Source organism: Alexandromys fortis, unplaced genomic scaffold (assembly GCF_014885135.2).
Source record: "Alexandromys fortis isolate MF-2015 unplaced genomic scaffold, M_Fortis_MF-2015_v1.1 scaffold_21, whole genome shotgun sequence".
In the NCBI taxonomy this organism is placed as follows: Eukaryota; Metazoa; Chordata; class Mammalia; order Rodentia; family Cricetidae; genus Alexandromys; species Alexandromys fortis.
In genome coordinates, this window is record NW_026067905.1 from 7880958 (window position 1) to 7906803 (window position 25846).

Below are 25846 nucleotides of genomic sequence, written 5' to 3' on the forward strand. Positions count from 1 at the left end.
GGCGACTAGACTCCCTTCCTGATTGCACAGAGGGCTGTTGTCTGGGACGGTGATCTGTAAGTTTTTTTTCCCTTTAAATAAATAACCATTCTATTAATCATAATTCCAAACTAGTGTGGGATTGTTTGTGACTTACGCCTTCGCCTTCACTGTATGAGCTCCAGAGGTAAGACTATTGAGGACAGTGAGGATGATGGAGGCCTGGCTTGTGATGTTTCAGAAGGAAGCAAAGATCCTACTGGACCATTTGTGTGTGGTGTCTGGTCAACTGGAGCTGAAGAATCAGCTGTGATTAACTTGAGACCAGGGCCAATTAAGTAAAACCTTTGCTTTGCAGGGACAATGGATGCTGGTCAGCTGAGGCCGAAGAACCAGCTGTGATTAAGAAGAGACCAGCATCACCAGAGTGGAGTGTTCTGGGAAGAGGTTCATCTGAGTTAGCACACAGAAGCGGTGCTCCAGAGCGGCCAAGGTTGTGCCGCCTTGCACTGGCAGCTGAATTTGGTAGTTTAAAAGTCACCCAGGCGGCACTGGTTTTGGAGGCAGGAAGGGGTCAGGGAGAGCAGCTGAGGCTTGTTACTGTGAGAGGCCAAGAGAGGCCATTGGTGAAATGTACAGCTTCAGTAGCAGGATTAAATAGGTCATTCGGAGAATTTGCGGCTTGGTACCATGAAGAAAGTCCGGGAAAGGCTATTGGTGAAAGTCCAGTTGCAGCAAGAGACCCCAGCACTTTGGAGATGTCAGGACCATGGGGTGACCTCCAAGGACAGCATCAATGATAGAGAGGCAGTGACTTGAGTTTGGCAGACGAGCTGTGTGTGCTGCAGAGGGCAGAGCTGGGGAAGTGACCCAAGCCCTTTGGAGGAGCCCAGAGGATCATGAGTGAGTCCCAGATATTGGGCATTGAATTATTTCCACTGTTGGAGTTTGGTTTGTGCTGCAGCCAGTGCAGCCTGGATAGCCAAGACTGGTGGGGGTGCCGGAATTGAGACTCTGAGGCTTCTTTTCAGGTGGAAGAACAGCAACCTTTATTTTGCCCAGCAACCTTTTATACCTCTACTCCTTCTGCAGAGACCCATGGGCCAGAAAGAACACAAACATACTTGTCAATTACAGACAGCAAGGAAGTTCCGAGGTCAGTCAGGGGGAGTGAGGGCAGCTGGATCACAACAGGTTTGCTTTGTTTAGCTTGTGACTGCGCCCTGTTTTTCCCTCTTGAAGTAAGAAAGTACTTAATTTATTTTTGATTTGACAAGAACCCACAGTTGAGAGACTTAAAACTTAAAAAAGAAGAGATTTTGTAGTCTTACAGAGAATTTGGATTTTAAAAAAGACTGGATATTTTTAAAGATACAACTTTTAAAGTGTTTGAATTTGTAAGGCTGTGGGATTTGGTAAGTTTGTAAAACGTTTTATATTGTTATGTCTTTATTAATGTGTGATATTGGGCATGAACAAGAAAGGAAAGGTGTGGTGTAACAGTAATGTTTATGTAGCAAGAGCTGACAAAGGGTCAGCTGCCTGGCTAGTTCTGTGTCAACTAAAGGCACAAGCTAAAGTTGTTAGAGAAGAGGGCACCTCAAGTGAAAAACTGCTTCCGTGAGATCCTGCTGTACATTTTGAAAATCAATATGGCAGTTTCTCAGAAAATTGGGAATCAATTTACTTCAAGACCCAGCTATACCGATCATATACACAAAGGCTATCCAGTCATACCACAAGGATACTTGCTCCACTATGTTCATAGCAGCATTATTTGTAATACCCCGATCCTGGAAACAACCTAGATGCCCCAGGGAAACTCCGAGGGAAAGGGAAATAGAGGAGATTTCCTGGGTAAACTAGGGGTGGGGGTGCAGGAGGGAGAGAGTAGTGAAAGAGATGTCTTGATTCGGGGGAACTTCGGGATCAGGGAGAAACCTGGTGCCAGGGAAACTCCGAGGAATCCACAAGGATGACCCCAGTTAAGGCTCCTAACAATAATGGAGAGAGTGCCTGAACTGGACGTCTCTTGTAATCAGATTGGTGACTATCCTAATTGTCATCAGAGAGCCTTTATCCAGTAACTATTGGAAGCAGATGTAGAGATCCATGGCCAAGCTCTGGACCGAGCTCTGGGAAAAGCTGAAGAGGGGGCAGGGGAAAGGGGGACTGGAGAGATGGCTCAGAGGTTAAGAGCACTGACTGCTCTTCCGGAGGTCCTGAGTTCAATTCCCAGCAACCATATGGTGGTTCACAACCATCTATAATGAGATCTGGTGCCCTCTTCTGGCCTGCAGGCATGGAGGCTGAACACTGTGTACATAAAAATAAATAAATCTTTAAAGAGAGAGAGAGAGAGAGAGAGAGAGAGAGAGAGAGAGAGAGAGAAAAGGATTGTATGTGTGTGTGTGGGGGCAAGATCCTCACAAGAGAACACACAGAAACAACTAACTTGGACCCATAGGAACTCATAGACTCTCGACCAACAGCTAGGGAGTCTACGTTTGTGTGACAGTTGTGTAGCTTGGTTAATCTGTGGGACTCCTAGGAGTAAGATCAGGGCCTTTCCCTAATGCCTTGGCTGGCTTTTGGGAACCTATTCCCCATACAGGGCTGCCTGGCCCAGCCTTAATACAAAGGGAGGAGCTTAGTCCTACCTCAACTTAATATGCCATGATGTTGTTGACCTATGGGAGGCCTTCCCCTTCCAGAACAGAAACAGAGGAGTGGATGGGGGATGGGCAGCAGGGAGGCAGGGGAAGGAGCAGGAGGAGAAGAGGGAGGGGAAACAGTGGTCAAGATGTAAAATAAATGAAAAAGTAATTAATAAAAATGTAATTAATAAAAAGTAGATCTGGCTGTAGGAAAAGCTGTGGGTCATTTTATTAATTAGTGATTAATAATGGACTAAGCCCATTGTGGGTGATGTCATCCCTGGACTGGAGGTTCTGGGTTCTATCAGAAAGCAGGCTGGGCAAGCCATGAGGGAACAAGTCAGTAAGCAGCATTCTCCATGGCCTCTGCATCAGCTCCTGCCCCCAGGTTCCTGCCCTGGGTGAGTCCTGCCTCGCTGCTTTTCCTGCTCAACTCTTCTCTGGAGCTGTCTTTCGGTGACGGAGTCTCAACATGGCAGTAGTAACTCTAGGACAGTCAGCTTTGTCACGGTCACAAGCTGGGATGCACTTGATGTTCTCGGGAGCCTCTGTCTGCCCTCAACACGGCAGGAGGGAGGCACAGCAGCAAGAGCTGCTGGAGACTGTGGAAGCGGGAGGGTGAGGTTGCCTGCCTGCCTCTCAGCAGACCCAGAAGCAGGAACTGCCCAGGCAGTCCTCAGACTGGAGCTGTAAACCTCAAGGCCACACCTACTCCCATTAGCAAGGTTCCACGTTCTAAAGGCTCCCCAATTTGTTCAAACAGTGCAATCAGCTAGGGATCTAGCTTTCGTTAATAGTAACTCTGTTCTGCACTTGCGGATATTCTGGTTGACACCTGCACCCCATCTTTCCCAACTCCCATTTTTCCAGAGAATAAATTTCATGGGTCAAGACTGAACCTAGTAACTGTTAGGAACTGGGGCATGTGACTCCATAACTGATCTCTGTGGGGACACTGATCTGTGGGGCTCTCGCAGTGGGCATAAATTGACTACAGAGAAAGAAAAGGGACACTGTTCTACCTACCTCTTCTGTTTAGCCATTAAGAGTTTTTATTTAATACATTTAGGATAAAACATTGGGATAATGATTGTGATTTCACAGCATATGGAGTGTGTAATTTGGTTGAGCAAGGGACCAACTCTGAATACTAAATCTAACTTCCTAATCCTGCTTCTTTCGTTCTAACATACACTTAGGGTCAGTGACTGGTGCCGTGGCCTCTGAGGAGCATTGCTCCAGATGGTCCAGACGCTCTGTGGTGTTGCTACAGATCTGGGGAAAACAGACCCTAGCGTGTTTGGACCAGAGAAAGTCTCCTTGAGAACTGAGCTATGCAATGGTGACTTCGGCAGAGCTGTTATTTCCTCTGTCTGTTTCTACAGCTTCAGGATGTGAACTGGTGTGAGGGATTGTGGGTGACAGAATGTGGTTAGTGAATTTTAGCCATTAGTGTCCCTGTCTTTCCTTTCCTCTCCCTCCAGTACCTCAGGAAAGCTTTTTTTCCTCTTTCTGTTCTTCCTCTTCTTTCATCTCTTCCTTCCCTTCCTCCCACTCCTTTGTGAGACACATGACTCAGGCCCGGCCTGGAGTCCACTCTCTTTCTCTTTTGAAATTGCTTATTTAATCCCCACTCCCACTCTCTCTCTTTCTGTGTGTGTGTGTGTGTATGTGTGTGCGTATGCTTGTGTGTGAAACACAATACCTCAGTCAAATGTTTTATTTATGGGAATTATTTTTTTTTTGAATTAGAAAGGGACACAAGACAGAGACAGCTCAGAATGGCACTACTTTGTGCAAACGGTGAGTGTGGGGATGTGCCCAGTTGTCCCCTTGGCTAAAGGGACAAACTATTAGGAGGGCATGGGAAAGTGTCAACAATTGCCTCCAGTAGGCAGCAGAGACTCAGCCATATTTGCCACCAAGGCTACCCTCCTCCTGGGGCAGCCTACTTGCTTAAGGTGAAGGTGGAACCATGGTTTTTTTTTTCTGTACCTTGTGGGACAACCCTGGGCATTTCAAGGAGCTGAGCTAAAAGTCTGACGGTGGTGGCACACACCTTTAATCCCAGCACTTGGGGAGGAAGAGGCAAGTGGATCTCTGAGTTTTAGACCAGCCTCATCTACAGAGTGAGTTCCAGGACAGACAGGGCTATGCAAAAAGATTCTGTCTTGAAAAGCAACAACAACAACAAAGAGAGGGAGTGATGGAGGTGGGTCTTGTATCTTATCTGTTGATTTCATTGGTTAATAATAAAGAAACTGCCTCGGCCCTCATAGGACAGAAAATTAGGTAGGCGGAGTAGACAGAGGAGAATGCTGGGAAAAAGAAGCTGAGTGAGTGAGTCGCCATGATGCTCCCACTCCAGACAGACGCAGGTTAAGATCCTCTCTGGTAAGCCAGCTCATGGGCTACACAGAATATTAGAAATGGGTTAGAACAATATGTAAGAGCTAGCCAATAAGAAACTGGACCTAGCCGGGCCAGGCAGTGTTTGAAAGAATACAGTTTCCGTGTAATTATTTCTGGGTATAAACTAGCCATGCGGGCGGCCGGGTGCCGGGGACGCAGCCCTGCCGCTCCTATTTCAACAAGGGAGAAAGAAAAAACCTGTTTGTCTTTCATAAATTCCAAGCATATTTATTAACAAATTATGAATAATTATGACCGATATACAAATTTTTAAAACGTAATTTTTAATTGATTCTTTGGGCGTTTCACATCATGCACCCCAAATCCCACTGATTTCCCTGTCCCTCCATATCTGTGCTTTACCCTGGAAGTGTCCCTCCTCAAAATGAAATAAAAAAAACATTAAAGTAAGCAAGCAAACAAACAAAGAAAATCACTTTGCTTCTCTCTCTCTTTCCCAGCTCCCCATGGTCTTCTTTCATCTTGGTGGCACTGGGAACTGAGGTGTGTCGTGCAGTGCACCCTTTGGGTCAAACAGCTTTACTTGCAAATGTTCATTGTAATGAGTTGTCAAGGCCTCTGGCTTCTAGAACACCACCAATCCTGGACCCTCACTGAGACTCCTCTAGAATAACCGGCTGTTGCCCTGTGTCATGGAGATCCTGCAGTTATGGTTCCTTAGGATCGGTCCCTTCATGTGCTCCAGCAGGTCATAGATAGGGTGGATGCTGGGTGGGCCCACTCAAAGTCCTGGATGTGGGTCTGGGTGGTAGCTGAGTTCCTCAGTTCAGGCCTCCACTGGGACTGTTCCCCTCAGGTGAGGGACAGAGCCAGCACTCCTGCACTCATGGTGAGGGGTGGGGCCAGCTCTACCACTGCAGCCAGTATCACAGGGCAGGACCAGATGGCTCAGCGTGGCCCTTGGATTTCAACAGGCATGGTTTGCATGGCCCTTGGGGATAACACAGACTCTAGCTACAGCAGGACCACGGGACCCAGACTTGGCTCTTGGCAGCAGCCTAGGTGGCAGTGCAGGTCTCCCATATCAGCATAGCTCTGGCAGCAGCTTGCTCTCACTCCAACAAAGTCTCAGGCTGCAGCATCTGCACAGCCTTTGGTGGTAACAGAAGCCACAGCTGTCCACACAGACCCCAGCTGTGGTAAGATCACAGACACAGACGACGACTCTCAGGAGCAGACTAGGCCTGATGTCACCGTGACTCTGGGTAGCAGTGCCGGGCGCCAACCTCAGCCTGTTCTTGCCTTTGCTTCTTTAGTTCCTGTTCCTCCTTTCTCCACAGCATACGAACTGTTCCGCTTGGGCAGGCCTGTGGGTGTCTTCCACCCACCCTACACAAATATTTTTGACACATTACCTCACTCAGACAAATTAAGAAACGCTCCTTTAAAAAAAAATCTAGAAATCCTGTATCTCCTTCCCATACTCTCTGGTTTCCCCCTTCCGTCCTTTCCTTCCACACCCCCACCCTTTCTTCTCATATCCCTTTTCTCTTTCTTCCTTTCTCTCTGTCTTTTCAAAAAAATAATTTATTTCCATTTATTTTGTATGCATGGGTGCAAAGGTGTCAGAATCTTTGGAACTGGAGTTACAGACAGTTGTGAGCAGCTGTGTGGGTGCTGGGAATTGAACTCAGGTCCTCTGGAAGAGGAGCCAGTGCTTAACTGACCCATCTCTCCAGCCCTCTGTCTGTTTTTTTTTTTAAATCAGTGTGGTGGTTTCTCAGGAAATTGAGAATCAATCTACATTAGGATCCAGCAATACCACTCTTGGGAATATACCCAAGAGATGCCCAATCATACTACAAAAGCATTTGTTCAACTATGTTCATAGCAGCATTATTTGTAATAGCCAGAACCTGGAAACAACCTAGATGCCCCTCAATGGAAGAATGGATAAAGAAAGTGTGGAATATATACACATTAGAGTACTACTCAGTGGTAAAAAACAATGACATCTTGAATTTTGCATGCAAATGGATGGAAATAGAAACCACTATATAAGTGAGATATCCCAGACCCAAAAAAGATGAATATGGTATGTACTCACTTATTAGTGGATTCTAGCCATAAATCCTTCTATATGAAGTTGAGTATTATTCTTTTTAGGTCTGTGAAGAATTGTATTGGGATTTTGATGGGAATTGCATTTTCTGATATCTTCTTCAATTTCTTTCTTCAAAGACTTAAAGTTCTTAACATACAGATTTTTCACTTGTTTGGTTAGAGTTACCCCAAGATTTTATATATATATATAAAAAAAATTTGTGGCTATTGTGAAGGGTGATATTTCTCTGATTTCTTTCTTAGCCTGTTTATCATTTGTATATAGGAGGGCTACTGATTTTTTTGAGTAAATCTTGTATCCTGTCACATTACTTAAGGTGTTAACAGTAATTCTACCAGGAGTTCTCTGGTAGAATTTTTGAGATCATTTATGCATACTATCATATCATCTGCAAATAGTGAAAGTTTGACTTCTTCCTTTCTGATTTGTATCCCCTTGATCTCTTTTTGTTGTCTTCTTGCTCTAGCTAGAACTTCCAGTCCTATATTGTACAGATATGGAGAAAGTGGACAGCCTTGTCTTTTTCTGATATTAGTGGAATCACCTTGAGTTTCTCTCCATTTAGATTGATGTTGGCTCTCAGCTTGCTGTATATTGCCTTTATTATATTTAGGAATGTTCCTTGTACACCTGATCTCTGCAAGACCTTTATCATAAAGGGATGTTGGCTTTTGTTGAAGGCTTTTTCAGCATCTAATGAAATCATCATGTGTTTTTTTTTACTTTCAGTTTATTTATATGGTAGATTATACCAACAGATTTTCATATGTTGAATCATCCCTGCATCACTGGGATGAAATCTGCTTGATCATGATGGATGATTTGTTTTGATGTGTTCTTGGATTCGGTTTGCCAGTATTTTATTGATAATTTTTGTATCAATGTTCATGAGGGAGATTGGTTTGTAATTCTCTTTCTTGGTTAAGTCTTTGTGTGATTTAGGTATCAGGGTAACTATTGTCTCATAAAAAGAGTTTGGCAATGTTACTTCTATATCTTTTGTGTGGAACAATTCGAGGAGAATTGGTATTAGCTCTTTTTTGGAATTCTGGTAAAATTCTGTACTGAAACTATCTAGCCCTAGACTTTTTTTTTTTTGGTTGGGAGACTTTTAATGATTGCTTTTATTTTTTTAGGAGTTATAGGTCTAGTTAAATTGTTTATCTGGTCTAGATTTTATTTTGGTATGTGGTACCTATCCAGAAAAATCAACCATTTCTTTTAGATTTTCCAATTTTGTGGAATACAGGTTTTTGAAGTATGATGTAATAATTTCATGAATTTCCTCAGCATTTGTTATTATGTCCCCTTTTTCATTTCTGATTTTTTAAAATTTGGATATTCTGCCCTTGTCTTTTGGTTAGCTTGTATAAATTGAGACTGCTTTTTGTTCCCGACCACCCAGACCTGAATAATCACACAGAAACTATATTGATTGCAACACTGTTTGGCCAATAGCTTAGGCATATTCCTAGATAGCCCTTACATCTTAAATTAACCCATTATTAATCTGTGTATCACCATGAGGCTGTGGCCTACTGGTAAGTTTCCAGCATCCTCCTCCTTCAGCAGCTACATGAAATCTCTCTGATTCCACCTATTCTCTCTAAATTTCTCTGTTTGAATTTCCTGCCTGGCTTTACTCTGCTAAGCCATTGGCCAAAACAGCTTTATTTATCAACCAATAAAAGCAACACATATAGAGAAGGACATCCCACATCAAGTTTGGATAAGAGTTTGCCTGTCATGTTGATTTTCTCAAAGAACCAACTCTTTGTTTCACTGATTTTTTTGTATTGTCCTCTTTGTTTCTATTTTTATTGATTTCAGCCCTCAATTTGATTATTTCCTGTCATCTACTCCTGTGTGAATTTACTTCTTTTTGTTCTAGAGTTTTCAGGTATGCTGTTAAGTCACTAGTGTGAGATTCTCCAATTTTTTTTAAATATGGGCAATTAGTGCTTTGAACTTTCCTCTTAACACTGCTTTCATAGTGTCCCATAAATTTGGGAATATTGTACATTTATCTTTTTTTTTTTTTCGAGACAGGGTTTCTCTGTGGTTTTGGAGGCTGTCCTGGAACTAGCTCTTGTAGACCAGGCTGGTCTCGAACTCACAGAGATCCGCCTGCCTCTGCCTCCCAAGTGCTGGGATTAAAGGCGTGCGCCACCACCGCCTGGCTTGTACATTTATCTTTATTGAATTCTGGAAAGTCTTTAATTTCTTTTTTTATTTCTTACTTGACCCAGTGGTAATTCAGATGAGCATTACTCAGTTTCCATGAGTTTGCAGACTTTCTGTAATTTGTGATGTTGTATTCTAACTTTAAGTCATCCGATAAGATACAGGGCATTATTCCAATTTTTTTCTATTGAGATTTGCTTCGTGACGAAGTATGTGGTCAGTTTTAGAGCAGGTTCCATGAAGATTCGAGAAAAAGGTTTATTCTGTTGTGTTTGGGTGGAATGTTCTATAGATGTCTGTTAAGCCCATTTGAATCATGACATCTGTTAGTTCCATTATTCCTCTACTAAGTTTCTGTCTGGCAGACCAGCCCATTGGTGAGAGTGGAGTGTTGAAGTCTCCCACTATTAGTGTGTGGGTTTTGATGTGTGATTTAAGCTTTAGCAATGTTTCTTTCACAAATGTGGGTGTCCTTGTATTTGGGGCATAGATGCTCAGAACTGAGACTTCATCTTGATGAATTTTTTTCCTGTGATGAATATGAAATATTCTTCTCCATCTCTTTTGGTCAATATTAGTTTGAAGTCTAATTTGTTAGATATTAGGATAGCCACAGCAGCTTCTTATGTCCATTTGATTAGAAAATCTTTCCCCAACCTTTTATTCTGAGGTAGTATCTGTCTTTGAAGCTGAGGTGCTGTTCTTATATGCAGCAGAAGAATGGATGCATTCTGTTAGCTTGTGTCTTTTTATAGGTGAATGGAGCCCATTGATATTAAGGAATTTTAATGACCAGTGATTGCTGTAGAATATTATTTTCAGGTGAAGTGCTTTTGCTTACGCTCTGGAACATTTGTTTAATGATGCAAAGATGTGTTTGATTTAATAAAATTCACTTGTCAAGTTTCAGGAGGTCTCCACTGATCAAACCAGATTTAAATCAACCCGGAATGAATCCACAGCCTCTTGTTTCCTGTGGAAAACAAAAGCAAAACCACTTTTCCAAAGCATTTTTGATTTCCATTTGACAAATACATTTTTTTTTTACTTTTTTAAAGTTAAGGCATTCTTAAAATATCTAGTATTTCCACAGCCCCTCTTTTAATTCCAGGCCTCTCAGCCACTGCCCTTTGCTTCTCAGCAGTCCAAAAATTCAAAATCAGCACAATAGTGGACAGGACCCGGACTCCCTGGGCATTTCCTGTCTTACATGGCTTTTTCTTTTATATTACTTTTACTCCCTCTTTAAAGACTTTCTTTTTAAAAAGCCATTCATTTCTTTCTATAACCTATAGCCTATACCCATTTTCTTTCTTTCTTAAGCCCACACACACTGTAAAACACAGTGGAAACTATTTAGAGGTTTTTTTTTTTTTTTTTCCAAATCTGGACCTCATTTACTGCACATCTTTTAACCTTTTTGACGCATGAGCAAACTTTAGATTGTTAAGCTACACTGGCATCTGTGTGCTCTAGAAGCTGGTTCTGCCCTTTCTCGGGTTAGTTGTGAAAGTCAAGCCCAAGGCTTGCTGCCAGGATGAAGGTAGTGACCAGGAACTACGTCCAATCTTCCTAGAGCTCTAGAATGCCAATGCTTGCACTGTGGCAGGCACTTTTGTTTTTTGTTCCTACTTTGACATCCTGGCTGCTCAGGGGCTAGCCAGCAGGCACAAACTCTTAAAGGAGCCATATTCTTTTTCTGCTTTCTCAGGCTCTAGATGGATATTCGAGCCCTATGATGGTACACCAAAATGTTGTGTGATGTTTTATTCTTTTGGCTCTTTGATGGGCCCACTACCCAGCTCCCAAGTAAATCAAACACAGAGGCTTATTCTTAGTTATGAATGCCTAGCTTTAGCTTGACTTGTTTTTTACCAGCTTTTCTTACCTTAAATTATCCCAACTACCGTTTGCCTCCAGGCTTTTATCTTTCTTTATTTCTGTATACCTTCCTTTACTTCTTTCTCTGTGCTTGCTGTGTAGCTGGGTGGCTGGCCCCTGATGTCCTCCTCTCCTTGTCTTCTTTTTCCTTCTCTTCTTCCTGGTTTCTCCTTCTGTGCCTGCCAGCTCCACCAATGATGGGGGAGAGTCTTCTGGCTTGTGTTAATTTCATTGGTTAAATAAAGAGACTGCCTTGGCCCTTTAATAGGACATAAAATTAGGCAGGCGGAGTAAACAGAACAGAATGCTGGGAGAAAGAAGCTGAGTCAAGGGAGTCGCCATGATTCTCCCACTCCAGACAGACGCAGGTTAAGATCTTCCCTGTTAAGCCACCTCGTGGGCTACACAGATTGTTAGAAATGGGTTAGGTCAATATGTAAGAGCTAGCCAAAAAGAGGCTGGAACTAATGGGCCAGGCAGTGTTTAAAAGAATACAGTTTCCGTGTAATTATTTCGGGTGAAAAGCTGCATAAGCCATGCAGGTAGCCGGGTGCCGGGGACGCAGCCCCGCTGCTCCTAATACAACACACCTATTCTTGCTCCTACCATGCTATTGGCCGTTTAGCTCTTTATTAGGACCATCAGGCGGTTTAGACAGGCAAAGGATCACAGCTTCACAGAGTTAAACAAATGCAGAATAAACAAAAGCCACACATCTGAAAAGAATTTTCCCCAAGTGATTAATTCCTGTTAATTTTGGGTTTTGTTGTTGTTGGTAGTGTGTGTGTTTCCCTTCTTTGTGATTTCCTGGTGTGAGATTATCTCTTGACTGTGTTTTTGTGGGTGCAGTTAACTTTCTTGGATTGTTGTTTTTCTCTAGCACTTTCTGTAGGGCTGGATTTGTGGATAAGTATTAAATATGGTATTGTCGTGTTATATCTTGTTTTCTCCATCTATGGTGATTGAAAGCTTTGTTGGGTATAGTAGTCTGAGCTTGCATCTGTAGTCTCTTAGTGTCTGCAAAACATCTGTCCAGGACCTTCTGGCTTTCAGAGTCTCCATTAATTCTGATAGGTCTGCCATTATATGTTCTGTAAGCTTCTGTGTCTTCATAGGCATATCCTTCTTTAGGTTAGGAAATTTTTTCTAACTAAAGTATTTTGTTGAATATATTTTCTGTGTCTTTAAGTTTGTATTTTTCTTTTTCTATCCCTATTATTTTTAGATTTGGTCTTTTCATGGTATCACAGATTTATTGGTTGTGTTGTGTTAACACTTTTTGGGTTTAATATTTTTTTTTGACCGACAAATCTATTTCCTCTATCATGTTCTCAACGCCTGAAATTCTCTCTCCCATCTCTTGCATTCTGTTGGTTATGCTTGCATCTTGTAGTCCCTGTTTACCCTGATTTTCCATTTCGAGAATTCCCTCTGTTTGTGTTTTCTTTATTGCCTCTGCTTCAATTTTGAAGTCTTGAGAACTGTTTCCTTCACCTATTTAACTGTTTAAGCTGTTGGCTTTAAGGGATTTATCTTCCATTTTTTTTGTCTTTTCCTCAATTTTTTTTCAAGACAGGGTTTTTCTGTAGCTTTGGAGCCTGTCCTAGAGCTTTGGAGCTCTGTAGACCATGCTGGCCTTGAACTCACAGAGAGGCCTGTCTCTGCCTCCCAAGTGCTGGATTAAAGGCATGCGCTACCATTGTCCGACTTCCTCAATTTCTTTAAGGGAATTTTTCATTTTCTCTTTAAGGGCCTCTAGTATCTTCATAAAGTTATTTTTAAGGTCAGTTGTGATGTTCAGGTCTTGCTGTTGTAGAGCCACTAGGGCCTGGTGGTGCCATAGGGCTCTTCATGTTGTTCCATGTCTTCTTACATTGGCGTCTACCCATCTCTTCCTCCAGTGGGTGCAGGCAGTGCCTGTGCTTCCCGGGGCTGCTGATGCCATGGTGGATGGTTGGCAGTGGTAGGAGGATTTCAAGGAGTGCGTGGAGTGGGATTTGTAGATTACAGGGTTCAGTAGGAGGTGGATGTGGTGGAGCAACCTGTGCACAGGAGTCTTACCTGCTAATTGGCTGGTGGGCTGCCATGGACTGGGGAGGGACGCGTGATGTGGGATTCCTTCTATATGCTGTGAATGCCGTTGGTTAACAAAGGAGATACTTTGGGCTTATTACAGTGCAGAATATCTCAATGGAGAAAATGTCCCTTCAGATTAACCTGTAGGCCAGTCTGTGGGACATTTTTGTGATTGGTGATTGATGTGGAAGAGCCCAGCTCCGTATGGGCAGTGCTCGTCCTGGGCAGGTGGTCCTGGATTCTATAAGAAAGTAGGCTGAGCAAACTATGTGGAGCAAGCCAGTAGCAGCATCCTCGAGGGCCTCTGCATCAGTTCCTGCCTCCAGGTTTCTGCTTGAGGTCTCACCTTGGCTTCCTTCAATGATGGACTGTGATCAGGATGTGTAAACCAGATAACTTTCTTACCTAAGGTGCTTTCTTCTCCAATTTACTCAGCAATAGAAACTAGATTCAAGCACCCTGCCCAGCACATTTTAATTTAAAATTTACTTTTAATAATTTCTTTTAAGGCTAATAACAATGAGGGATGAGTTATACAGACAGTTATGACAAATAGATACACAGAGATACACATACAAAGACATACACACACACACAGACAGACAGACACACACACACTTTAACCTCTAGTTTCTCTTTCTTCTTTTTAGTCAGGCTGAATGGGAACTGCTAAGAGTCAATCTTTGGGCAAATAAAGCACCCTAATAATGTGTTGCCATTTGGAAACCAGGCTGTTCTGAAACTGGTGTGATTTTCCTCTGTATGCTATGAATATGTTTTATTACCATTAGTTAATAAAGAAGCTGCTTTGGCCTATGACAGAACAGAATAGATCTTGATGGAAAAACTAAACTGAATGCAGGGAGAAAGAAGGTGGAGCCAGGGAGACACCATGTAGCTGGACCTTACCGGCAGGCCACAGCTTTGTGGTGGTACACAGATTAATAGAAATTGTTTAATTTAAGATGTAAGAGCTAGGTAGGAATCCACCTAAGCTATTGGCCAAACAGTGTTCTAATTAATTAGTTTCTGTGTCATTATTTGGGTCTGGGCAGCCGGGAAACAAACGAGCCATCTCCGTTTACACGGGACTTTCCTGGCCATCCCTGGCCCAGCCATTAAGTATACTTAGTGACTGTAGCTGGGAAAGGCAGTTCTGCTTTAGTTATCAGCAGATGAAGGCAGACATGGGGGAGGAAGCGGTAGTCACTTAGTCCTTGTCCCTTTCCTTTCCTTTGTTCCTATTAGTGCTAAATAACAAAACCTGCTCTCAGGTCAAGCACTGTGGGACTTTGGCCTCTGTGGTGGTTTGAGTAGGAACAGTCCCCATAGACTCATGTGTTTGAATGCTGGGCCTATAGGGAGTGGCACTGTTAGGAGGTGTGGCCTAATTGGAGGAAGTGTGTCACTGTGGAGGTAGGCTTTGAGGGCTCATAAATACTCAAGCCATGGCTAGTGTGACAGTTCACTTCCTGTTGCCTTGGATCAAGAATTAGAACTCTCGACTGCTTCTCTATTACCATGTCTGCCTGCATGCCTCCATGTTCCACCATGATGACAATGGACTAAACCTCTGAGACTGTAAGCCAGCCCCAGTTAAATGTTCTCCTTTATAAGAGGTGCTGTGAGACACCTTTAGTCCCAGCACTTGGGAGGCAGAGGCAGATGAATCTCTATGAGTTCGAGGCCAGCCTGGTCTATAAGAACTAGTTCCAGGACAGGCTCCAAAGCTGCAGAGAAACCCTGTCTTGAAAAAAAAAAAGTGGTCATGATGTCTCTCCACAGAAATGAAACCTTAACTAAGCTTCCTTGAGGTGAAAATAAAAGGAATGGGTGGGATTCTTAAGTGAAAAAGGCTGAAGAAAGGAGTTCCTTGTTGGTGGAGACTGCTTGTTTGTTTCCCGGCTGCCCATACCTGAAATAATTATACAGAAACTATATTAATTACAACACTGCTTGGCCAATTAGCTCATGCATATTTCTAGCTAACTCTTACATCTTAAATTAATCCATTTCTATAAAACTGTGTATCACCATGAGGCTGTGGCATACTGGTAAGGTTCTGGCTGGCGCTCACTGTCTTTCTCCTTCGGCAACTTATATGGCATACTTTGACTCCACGTACTTTCTTTCTATATCTCTCTTCAGATTTCCTGCCTGGATTTACTCTGCTAAGCTATTGGCCGAAGCAGCTTCTTTAATAATAAAACATATTCATAGCATTCAGAGGGAAATCCCACATCACCTCCCCTTTTCTGTCTAAATAAAAAAGAAAGGTTTTAACTTTAACATAGTAAAATTACACATAACAAAACAGGTATCAAGCAAGAATTACAGTTATAATATTTATATCTACTTCATCTTTTATTGTAACTAATAAAAACTTTGATTATAACTATTTATTCTTCAACTCCATCATAGACCCCAGAAGGATATATTATTACCTATGTAAACAAGGAGTGCATTGTAAGCAACTTCCAAAACTCTAGAATTGACAGAGACATCTTATTGCCTGGACAGTCACTCAAAGTTCTTCTGTAACATTGGGGCATCCATCTTCAGCCTACAGGCCCATATTATCTGATAGACTTTTCCACGAAGCAGGAGATTTGAAAGACTGTTTCGCCTCTATTGACAGTTTGTCAGTCACTTTCTTCTGTATCCTGTAGAATGTCTGGCAGACTCTTTTATGAAATAGGAACCCTGAAGGACCGTCTCACCTTTAGGCAAGATCAGCAGTCATTTCTCTGTGGGTCCTACATGTCAATTTTAAACAGCATAACATCAAACAGTCCAGGCAAGAGCAGTTTCTTGCCCAAATGGCCCACAACCTCCATAAGGAGCCTCTTTGATGTCCATCATCCTCTTGAAGTAGATTGGTGCTGCTAGGAGCAGATGTGTCTCATTGTCATGAAAAATCCTAAGTTCTTAAATAAAACATTTTAAATGCCATATTCTGAAGGTCTTTGAAAGGTTCGAATATACTCATCCATCTGAAAAATATCTCTGTGCATCTAGAAAACCTAACTAACATGACTACATTATAGCTGACTATTGACCTATATTCCTTAGTTATGCATTACATTTTCAAATGAGCTGTACAAACACAGTGCCTTTATCAAGAGCAGAAATATACATATCACAAAATTGGCCTTAAATTTGTATCAATAAACCAAGATCCACACCAATGAAAAATATTCATCTCTCTAGCAGTTCCTGTTCTAATGTTAGGGGCTGGGAGGGTGAACAAACATCCTCTCAACAGGCTCTTTTGTGGTCACATTCAAGAAGGTCATATCTATGCTAAGCAGCCTAAAGCTGCTTACTTTGAGTTTCCCAACCATAGCTTCTTTTTGATTTCCAACAGGATAACCTGGGGTGGCCTTGAACTCACTATGTAGCCAAGGATAACCTTGAACTTTTGACCTTCCTTCCTTCCTTCCTTCCTTCCTTCCTTCCTTCCTTCCTTCCTTCCTTCTCTCTCTCTCTCTTTCCTTCTTCTTTGTAAAGATTTATTTATTTATTATGTATATAGTGTTCTGCCTGCATGTATGCATGCCAGAAGAGGGCACCAGATCTCATTATAGATGGTTGTGAGCCACCATGTGGTTGGTGGGAATTGAACTCAGGACCTCTGACAGAGCAGACAGCACTCTTAACTTCTGAGCCATCTCTCCAGTCCCAGTGGTCCTCTTTCTTCCACTTCACAAGAGTTGTGGTTACAGACATACCCTACCACCAACAGTTTATGGTGGGCTTGGGTCGAACCCATGGCTTCATGAATACTAGGCAAACACTCATCCTCTTCCCCCCTTTTCTGAGACAGGTTCTCACTATACTACCTGGGATGGCTTGAAACTCAGAGATCCACCTGCCTCTGCCTATCAAGTTCTGGGACCAAAACTGTATGCCACCATACCTGACCCTTCCTTTCGCTTCCTTTCCCTTTCCCTTCTCTTTTCTTCCCTCTCCCCCTCCTCTTCTCCTTTCCCCATCCCCTTTTCTCCCCTCCCCATATGTGTATAAGTATTTTACTTGCATGTATGTCTGCATACCACATGTGTGCCTTGTGTCCTTCAAGGCCAGGAAATGACATCAGATCCCCTGGAACTGAAGTTAGACCGTGGTTAGTTTTCATGTGGTTGCTGGGAATTGAACCCTGGTCCTCTGGAAGAGCAATCAGTGCCTTTAACTGTTGAACCATGTTTCCAGCCTTGGCCCTTTGTCTTTCTGAAACAAATTGTATTCTATAGCCCAGGCATATCTGTAACTCATGAAGTAGCCAGCATGGACTGGCCTTGAACTTGCAGTCCTCCTGCTCCAGTTTCTCAGGTGCTGAGGTTACAGTACATTATCACTATGCCTGGCTTCCACTCACAACTAACTGATGTGGGAAGGTCATTTGTCTATCTGTTGATTTCATTGGTTAATAAAGAAACTGCCTTGGCCCTTTGATAGGACAGAATATTAGGTAGGCGGAGTAAACAGAACAGGATGCTGGGTAGAAGGCAGTGATGCAGATGTGATGAAGCTCCGACCCAAGATGGACGTAGGCTAGAATCTTCCTGGTAATGGTGCTACACACATTATTAGAAATGGGTTAATCAAGATGTGAGAATTAGCCAATAAGAGGCTGGAACTAATGGGCCAGGCAGTGTTTAAAAAAATACAATTTGTGTGTTGTTATTTCGGGGCATAAGCTAGCCAGGCGGCTGGGAGCCAGGTGGCAGAAACGCAGCCCACCACTCTTCACTACACCTAACTTCCTGATTAGCTGAGCATGAAGGTATGTATCTCTAATCTCAGCACTTGGGAGGTGAAGGCAGAAAGGTCAGGAGTTCAAGGCCAGCCTGGGTTATATTATTGCAGTAGCATTGGAGGTTCATTAAATGGGACAATTATTTTATTCTCATCAAGGAACTGAACTCTCTAGCCTGGGTGAAGACCCCACATTCCAGTTGGGAGGAAGATGGGACCACCTCTTGGGGAGATGGGTTCACCTGGTAGCATGCTAAAGGAATGGGAGGAGTATTTATCCCTTTTATAAGATTTTTCCTTCCCAGAATTCCTGACCTCTGTACAGTTGCTATAGTACCAGCATGAGACTCTCTTGGGAATGCCCATCTTTCTAAGGCTTGAGACCCAGAAAAATATAACTTTTTTTTCTTAAAACAAACAAATAAACAAACAAACACCCCTCCTTTTTTCTTCTTCCAAAGCCTGGGCATGCTTTGCTTTCCCAGACATTCTGGGCTTTCTTGTTCTTTTTCTAAGTTATTTATCTCACCTTTCCATTATGTGGCTGCTTACTATGGCATGGCTTTCTCCCTTCCTTTCCTCCATCTGCCTTCTCTCAGAAGCTGGAGGGTTAATTTGATGGAGTCCATTCTCAAATTCTTCCACCATGAGACAAAGACCACTGAGAGAAGACCCCGATTTTCCCAGGAGCAATATAAGACCCTGTGTCAAAAGAGCAAAGTCAAACCAACCACAATTGACACGGTGCTCATTTCCCCAGGCATAAGGGGAGCCAGCCTCAGATGTCAAGTGAATCATCAGAACAGACACATGTCTAAGGCCTCAGTTATGAAGCCAGGATGTCTTGGCATCAAGACAGTCTCAGTCTCCTTTCCTCTATCCCTTCTACTCAGCCCCTGTCTTCTTCCTCCATCCCTTTTGTGCAGGACAGCTTCTACCATCTTCCTCCATACCTTCTGCATGTGACACCCCGTCTCCTTCCTCCATACCTTCTGCTTGTGACACCCCGTCTCCTTCCTCCATACCTTGCGCATGGGACAGCCCCTGCCTCCTTTCCCCATCCCTTTTGCAAATATGCTATCTGGTGCTTTTTCACTTGCTATTTCACAAGGTGTCAGAGGTGGTTTTGTCTGTTCTGGCTTCTAACCGTCAAGACAAAGTTGAAAAGACTGACTGCTATCCATACATGAAGAGAGCATCAGGTTGGTGCAGCTGAGACCAAGAGAGGATGGGAGGGAGGCAGAAGCTGGACCCTCAGGATTGTTGGCACTGCCAACATAAAAACATGGCTCTCACCCCAAAGGGAATAAGAGGTGGTTAATTCTGGAGCGGAATATGAATGACCATGCCCTAGGGACAGGGAATCAGGTTGCCCCAAATACCATGCTCCAGCGTAACAGTTTGGTGAAGTTTTTATAGTAACAGAACATAGTCATAAATCAAGGTGTTTAAGAATAAATTAGTGGAAACATCACGCAGGCGTGTTGCTGCAAAGTCGGGGGGGGGGGAGGGGAGTCTGCTCTAGGTCTCTGGTGCTTCTGATGTCATTCTCGGCCTCTGTGTTCGTGGAGGCTAGGGGCCTGTTCAGATGTTCCAAGAGATTTACGTAATGCCACAGAGATGCTAGGTCAAACACAGAAGTGAGCAATGAATGACTATTAAGGGGACTAAAGATAGCTCGAGATAATGTGGCTCCGGAGGACAACATCCCAGTTCTCCACGGTCATGACGGTTCTGGTCAATCAATCAGCCTTGCGGCATCTTTAACACAGGTGGAGCTCTGTTCTTTGAATTCCTGTTTCTGGAACAGGCACAGAGAGAGCGAGACGAGGCAATTCTTTGGTAGGAGACACAGTTTGAATTCAGAAATTTTTATTGATCACTAAGTATATTACTGGAACCTATCACGCACAGATAATGAATAAAGTGGAATTGAATTAAAGAATCGAAGATGGGAAGTGGGCAGGGAATAGAACAATCATTGGAGCCAACTCTCTTGTTTTGTTCTGAGATGGTTTCTTGCTCATGTTTCAGCATCCCGAGTACGGGGGTTACAGGTGTATCACCAGACCTGGTTGGACTATAGCTTTGTTAATGTTGGAGGGGCTGTCCTCCGTCTGGGCTAATGGAAACTGGGGTGGCATGTGTACCACCTCCCATTTAAGTATCTTTTAAGGCTGAGAATGACTTTGAACTCCTGATCCCCCCTGGAATCCTGGGATTATAGGCATGTACCACCATGTCTAATGTGACGGTATACACTGCCAGCAGTGTTAACGGATGCATCTGGAATAACCAAAGAGATCATCTCCATCTAGATTAGGCTAGCCTCTGGTTATGTCTGTGAGAGATGACATAATTAGGTTATCTGAGGTGAGACCCATCCTGAATATCCATTACCATTCCATGGACTGAGGTCCTGGACTGCATACGAAGGAGGAAAAGCTGAGCGCCAGCATTCATGGCTCTACGCAAACTGACTGCAGATGAAATGCCGCAACCGCCTCCAGATCCCACCACCATGCCTTCCCTCCCATGCCCTTAAGCTGCCAAATAAAGGCTTCCTTTGTTAAGTTGCTTGCTCCAGGCATTTGGTCACGGTGACTAATACTGCGTTCACGTCCCCATGCCAGGCCTGCTGGGCCACAGCCAGTGTCTTTTAAACCCGAAACTTTTCAACTGATGATTATGTATGTCTCTGCACCACGTGCACGTAAGAGTCCAGAGTGGCTGGAAGAGGGTGTTAGGTCCAGAGAACAAAATCTGGGTCCTCTGCAATCCCCAGTAAGCACTCTTAGTCACTGACCCATCTCTTTAGCCACGGGAACAGTGTCTTTTGATGTCACTGAGCTTCCGTCAGTACTGAAGCAACAGCCAAACCAGAGGATGGGGTTCCGGGGTCAGTGCTGACTATTCTCAAGGATTTCCGGTCACTTGTGGCTCAGGTAAAGGCACAGGCGGGAATGTGTGACTATAGCAATACAGATCAACACCAATAACATGGGGAGAGAGAAGGAAGGAACAGACAGTGGGCTTCCTTATGGAGGAGGCTTGGCCTGTGGCCTTCTGTACGGACAGTTGCTCGGTAACCAGAGGTCTGATTTTATGGCTAGCCTGATGGGGGGGGGGGAGGGGGGAGGACATCAGTGACTGCTGGGCCTGCTGTTGCCATGGAGACAACAGATGTGGAAGGAAATATGTAACAGAGTTCACCAGGAGTCAGAACTTCTAGGTCCACTGAGTCCTCCTGGAAACCAAGAGGCAGATGCCCTTATTAAAATACAGACCATCTGCCTTCAGCTGTCCCTAGCGGCTGCTCACTGGGTTCATGTAAGGTTTGGCCACTTGGGAGCCAATACAGGCTGGAAAAGAGCCAAGGCTGCCATAGGACCTAAAAAGTGTGCTCTCTGCTGCAGACATGGCAGATGCCATGATGGAGCAAATGCAGAAACAGACCTTTCCGTGTGTGCGGATTCGACAGATAGGCTACTTAGAGTTTATTCTAGTTGGGCTTTTTTTCCTAGTTATTCTTAACTGTCAACTTGAAACAACCCGGAGTCACCTGAAACTGTGCCTCAGTTGAGGAACTTACCAGGGGAGAAGATGAGACTTGCCTGTGGGCATGTCCCTAGAAGGACTATCTTGATGGGGAATTGATGGAGGAGGGTCCGGTCCACTGTGGGCGGCACCATTCCCCGGGCAGGTTGTTCTGGGATGTGTAAGAAAGTTAGCTAAGCACGAGTCTGCGAACAAGCAAGAAAGCCGTGTTCCTCTATGGCTCCGTTTCAAGTTCTTGCTTAAGTTCCTGACCTGCCTCGTAGGCCAAAAAAACTTTTTGTCTCCACGTTGCTTTGGATCAGAGTGTTGCACAGCAACAGAGAGTGAATTAGAAACAGGAACTGATACTGGAAACTGGGCTGCCGTTGTGACAGGCTTGACCATATGGCTTTTGACGCATTTGGAATCTTTGGTTGGAGAAATGTGGAAGATTTTGGAACTTGGGCTAGAAAAGCCATTGAGTGTTCAGAGCTTAAAGAACCCTTGCTGCGGGAGCTTGGGAGACAGGAATGCCGAGAGAAGGTTAACCATGGAGGCCTGGCTTGTGAAGTCTGGGGGTGGGGCAAGGACTCTACTGGGGCTTGATTAGGGGGCATTTGTATGATATTTTGGCTAGTAATCTATATGAACTAATCAGCTGTACTGAAGAATGAGCTGTTATGAATACGAGGTCAGCCCCATTGGCAGGATAGGAAAGTATTTCCTCTGAGTCAGCACATAGAGCTGGTCCAAAGGGTTTGGGCAGTATTTCAAGCATACAGCAGCATTTGGCTCGTGGTATATAATCCACCAGGGTGGCACTGGTTTCTAAGGCATATGTGCTCTTCCTGTAGACACTGTTGTGTATGCTGAACATTGTTGAAATAATGCTGGTCGAATAATACCAGGCTAACTCCAACATAAACCAATTCTTTATTATAAGGGAATGAGAAGTCCAAGCTCAGCTGTGTAGCACGGGAACCACAGAGAGAGAGAAAGAGAGAGAGAGAGATCCAAAAGGTCACGCCCTAACCTGGTCCCACCTCTTAAAGTTCATGACTGACAGAGATTCCCCATCAGAACACCAGCCATAATTCTCTTTTAGTTGTTAAAGTGCTTGTCTAGAAGACACAGCCCAGCACCACGTAAACCAGACACAGTGCTGCATGCCTATTATCCCAGCACTTGGAAGATGGAGGCACGATTATCTTCAACTACATAGCAACTTTGAGGCTACGCTGGACCACATACAATCCTGTCTCAAAAAGTATTGTCTTTATGAGCAAGTCTTAAACGTATATTTTCATTCACAATATACTACTTTGCATTGATTTTTTTCTTTTAATTTGAGACAGGATCTCACTAAATAGCCCAGGCTCACATTGGACTCTAGATCTTCCCGCTTCAGTCTACTGAGTGCTGAGATTATTGATGTATGCCAGATAATATATATATATATATATATATATATATATATATATATATATATATGTTTCACACTTTGAAGAGGAGGATCCAAAGCTGTGTGTTTGCATCATGGGCTGGGGGACAGTAGTTTGTAAAGTACTACAAGAAAGAATTATGTACAGAAAACCAGAGTCAGGCTGTTTGAAAGCAGAGCTGCAGAGGAAGGGGGAACCCAGGAACTTTAGACTGAAAAGAACTAACCCCATCTTTCTTTAAGCAGCAACAACTGAAGAGAAGTCATCTCACAGAAATCCTTCAGCTTTGGAACAGAGAGCTCATCAGTGATGTAGCCCTGGATGCTTAGTTAAGACTTCTGACTGGGTTAAGGAACCATGGCAACCCTCTGGAAGGGTGACCAAAGCCAATGAAGGCCCTATTGGTCTAATAAGAACCTGTGATTAGATCAAGCAAACAAACAAACAAAAAACATGCCTTAGGAGGCCTCTATTTTTCAGGTTATCACCATCTGATGTTGGATTTTCCTCTATATTTGTTGAATACCATTTGTTATAAAGGAACTGTCTTGGACCTACACAAGGCAGAATAGAGGTAGGTGGGGAAAACTAAACAATGCTGGGAGAAAGAAGGCAGAGTTGTAGACATGCCATGTAGTCACCACCAGGAACAGATAATCTGCAACCTTGCTGGTAAGCCACAGCCACATGGCAATACACAGGTTAATAAAGATGTGTAACATGAAGGCCTGCTTGTGGGAGTTTCTGTCCTGCCCGGTTCCTTCAGCTGTTTAGCCCCAAAGAAAATCACACAGAGTCTCCATAAGTTATAAACTGATTGGCCCATTACCTCAGGCTCCTTATTAGCTCTTAGAATGTATATTAGCCCATTATTCTAGTATATGTTAGCTACATGGCTTGGTACATTTTTTCAGTGGGGCAAGTCACATTTCCCTTCTTCTGTGTCTGGACATGACTGCAGAGGAATGGGATTCCTCCTTCCCACAATTCTCCTGTTCTCTTTGACCCACCTCTACTTCCTGTCTGGTTGTCCCGCCTATACTTCCTGCCTGGCTACTGACCAATCAGCGTTTATTTAAAACACAAATGACAGAATACAGAATTGTCCCACATCAGAGATGGGTTAAATTAGGATGTAAGAGGTAGCCACTAAGAAGCTAGAGCTAATGGGCCAAGCAGAGATTTATTAATACAGTTTCTGTGTGGTTATTTCAGGGCTGAGCAGCTGGGAACAAACAAGTGGCCTCCTACAACATATTGGCACCCAATGTGGGGCTGACAAAAATCTATGTAAAACCTGAAAAAGCTTAAAAAGTAATTCTAGACACAAAAGAAGAGAGTTAAACATGATTTCTTGGTAGCCAACATTCTGCTGGCTACTGGCAGCATGCTGCAGACCCTTTAAGAGAGGTCTTCCTGATTCAGCAGTGGCAAAACAAACAAACAAAAACAAAACCCCCCAGAAAACCAACCCCCCCAAAATGCATGGTTTCAAAACAGCAGTGTTCTGGTTTTCCAGCACAAATGGCTCTGACTCAATGGGGTTTGTGAATAGAGTGCCACAACTTGCTTAATGGCAACATAGACCCACTGTGTGCCTGAAAATGGGGCTGTGAGCATGGTTGGTGCTAAACAGACCTCTGCCCTTCCATGTTAGACTGGGCAGAGCCAAAAGGCAAAGCAGCCTTAGTCTTAGTAAGGATGCTTAGCTGCTTACCACTTTCAAAGCTCTCCAGGATAGAAAAGGATTACAGATACACAATAGGACAGATTCAGATATAAAAGACCTCTAAATAAGACACAATGTGTTTAAAAATATACATAGGCTTGGGAGAGAGAAGAAAAAGAGTAAAGAGACAGTAAATGTGATATAAAAGAGTACAGACAGTCATAGATTAAAGGAGTAAAAATAAAATAAATATTAAACTTGTAGAAAAAGTAATAGAGTGAGAAAAATAAGCCACATAAAGATAGAATATATACAGAGAGTCTGGATTATGTATATTATTGTGTTTTCTTTGAAATTTTTGACTGCAAAGGAGCTAAGTACAGAGAGATATTTCATTGTATGGGCTGCTAAGCTAAACCAGCATAAATATTTTAAAGGTATCTCGATCCCAGAATTTGGGTCTAAGGATTTGTTGCTTAGGAAAAGAGGTTCTTTTTGTTTCCACAGAGGATGAGAATCTGTAGAATCCTTCCAGACTAATATGGTTTGATGGATCAAGACCCCCTGAAAGGTGGCAGTAAACACCCCTCAAAATTACTTTGCCCAACAAAAAGCAGGAAGCAGTTTGGAGAGAACTATGCTCAGATTCTCAAATACTGTTTTTAAATGTTTGTTTACATTTAAAGGGGGATATGCTGTAGAGTAGATACTTTGCATTGGTATGGATCTTGATTTATTGATNTTGATTTCCGAGACAGGGTTTCTCCGTAGCTTTTGGTTCCTGTCCTGGAACTAGCTCTTGTAGACCAGGCTGGCCTCCAACTCACAGAGATCCGCCTGCTTCTGCCTCCCGAGTGCTGGGATGAAAGGTGTGTGCCACCACCACCAGGCTATATATTTCTGTTCTTGATTAAGGTATTGTGTTTATGCAGCTCATTTGAAAATTTAATGCATAATTAAGAAATATAGGTTAATAGACAATCTATAAAAATCAAGCTTGTAGTCATGTTAGCTAGGTTTTTCTAGATGTACAGAGATGTATTTCAGATAGATAGTTATTCTCCAACCACTTCAAAGAGCTACAGAATATGGCATTTAAAATGTTTTAATAACTTAGGACTTTTCATGACGATGAGACACATCTGATCCTGGCAGCACCAATCTA

The 25846-nt window shown here is 43.3% G+C and overlaps 2 long non-coding RNA genes across 2 annotated transcripts in view; one reads left to right on the forward strand and one right to left on the reverse strand.

Annotated features, from left to right (window-relative positions):
- LOC126497297 (uncharacterized) lies at positions 1-4840 on the forward strand. The gene is made up of 2 exons (XR_007590567.1): positions 1-56; positions 338-4840. It is a non-coding gene; the product is annotated as an uncharacterized lncRNA (long non-coding RNA).
- The window catches only part of LOC126497294 (uncharacterized), a 26287-nt gene continuing 4613 nt past the window's right edge, over positions 4173-25846 (reverse strand). Inside the window, exon 2 of the long non-coding RNA XR_007590564.1 lies at positions 4173-18735. This is a non-coding gene — a long non-coding RNA (uncharacterized lncRNA). The remainder of the gene's footprint in view (positions 18736-25846) is intronic.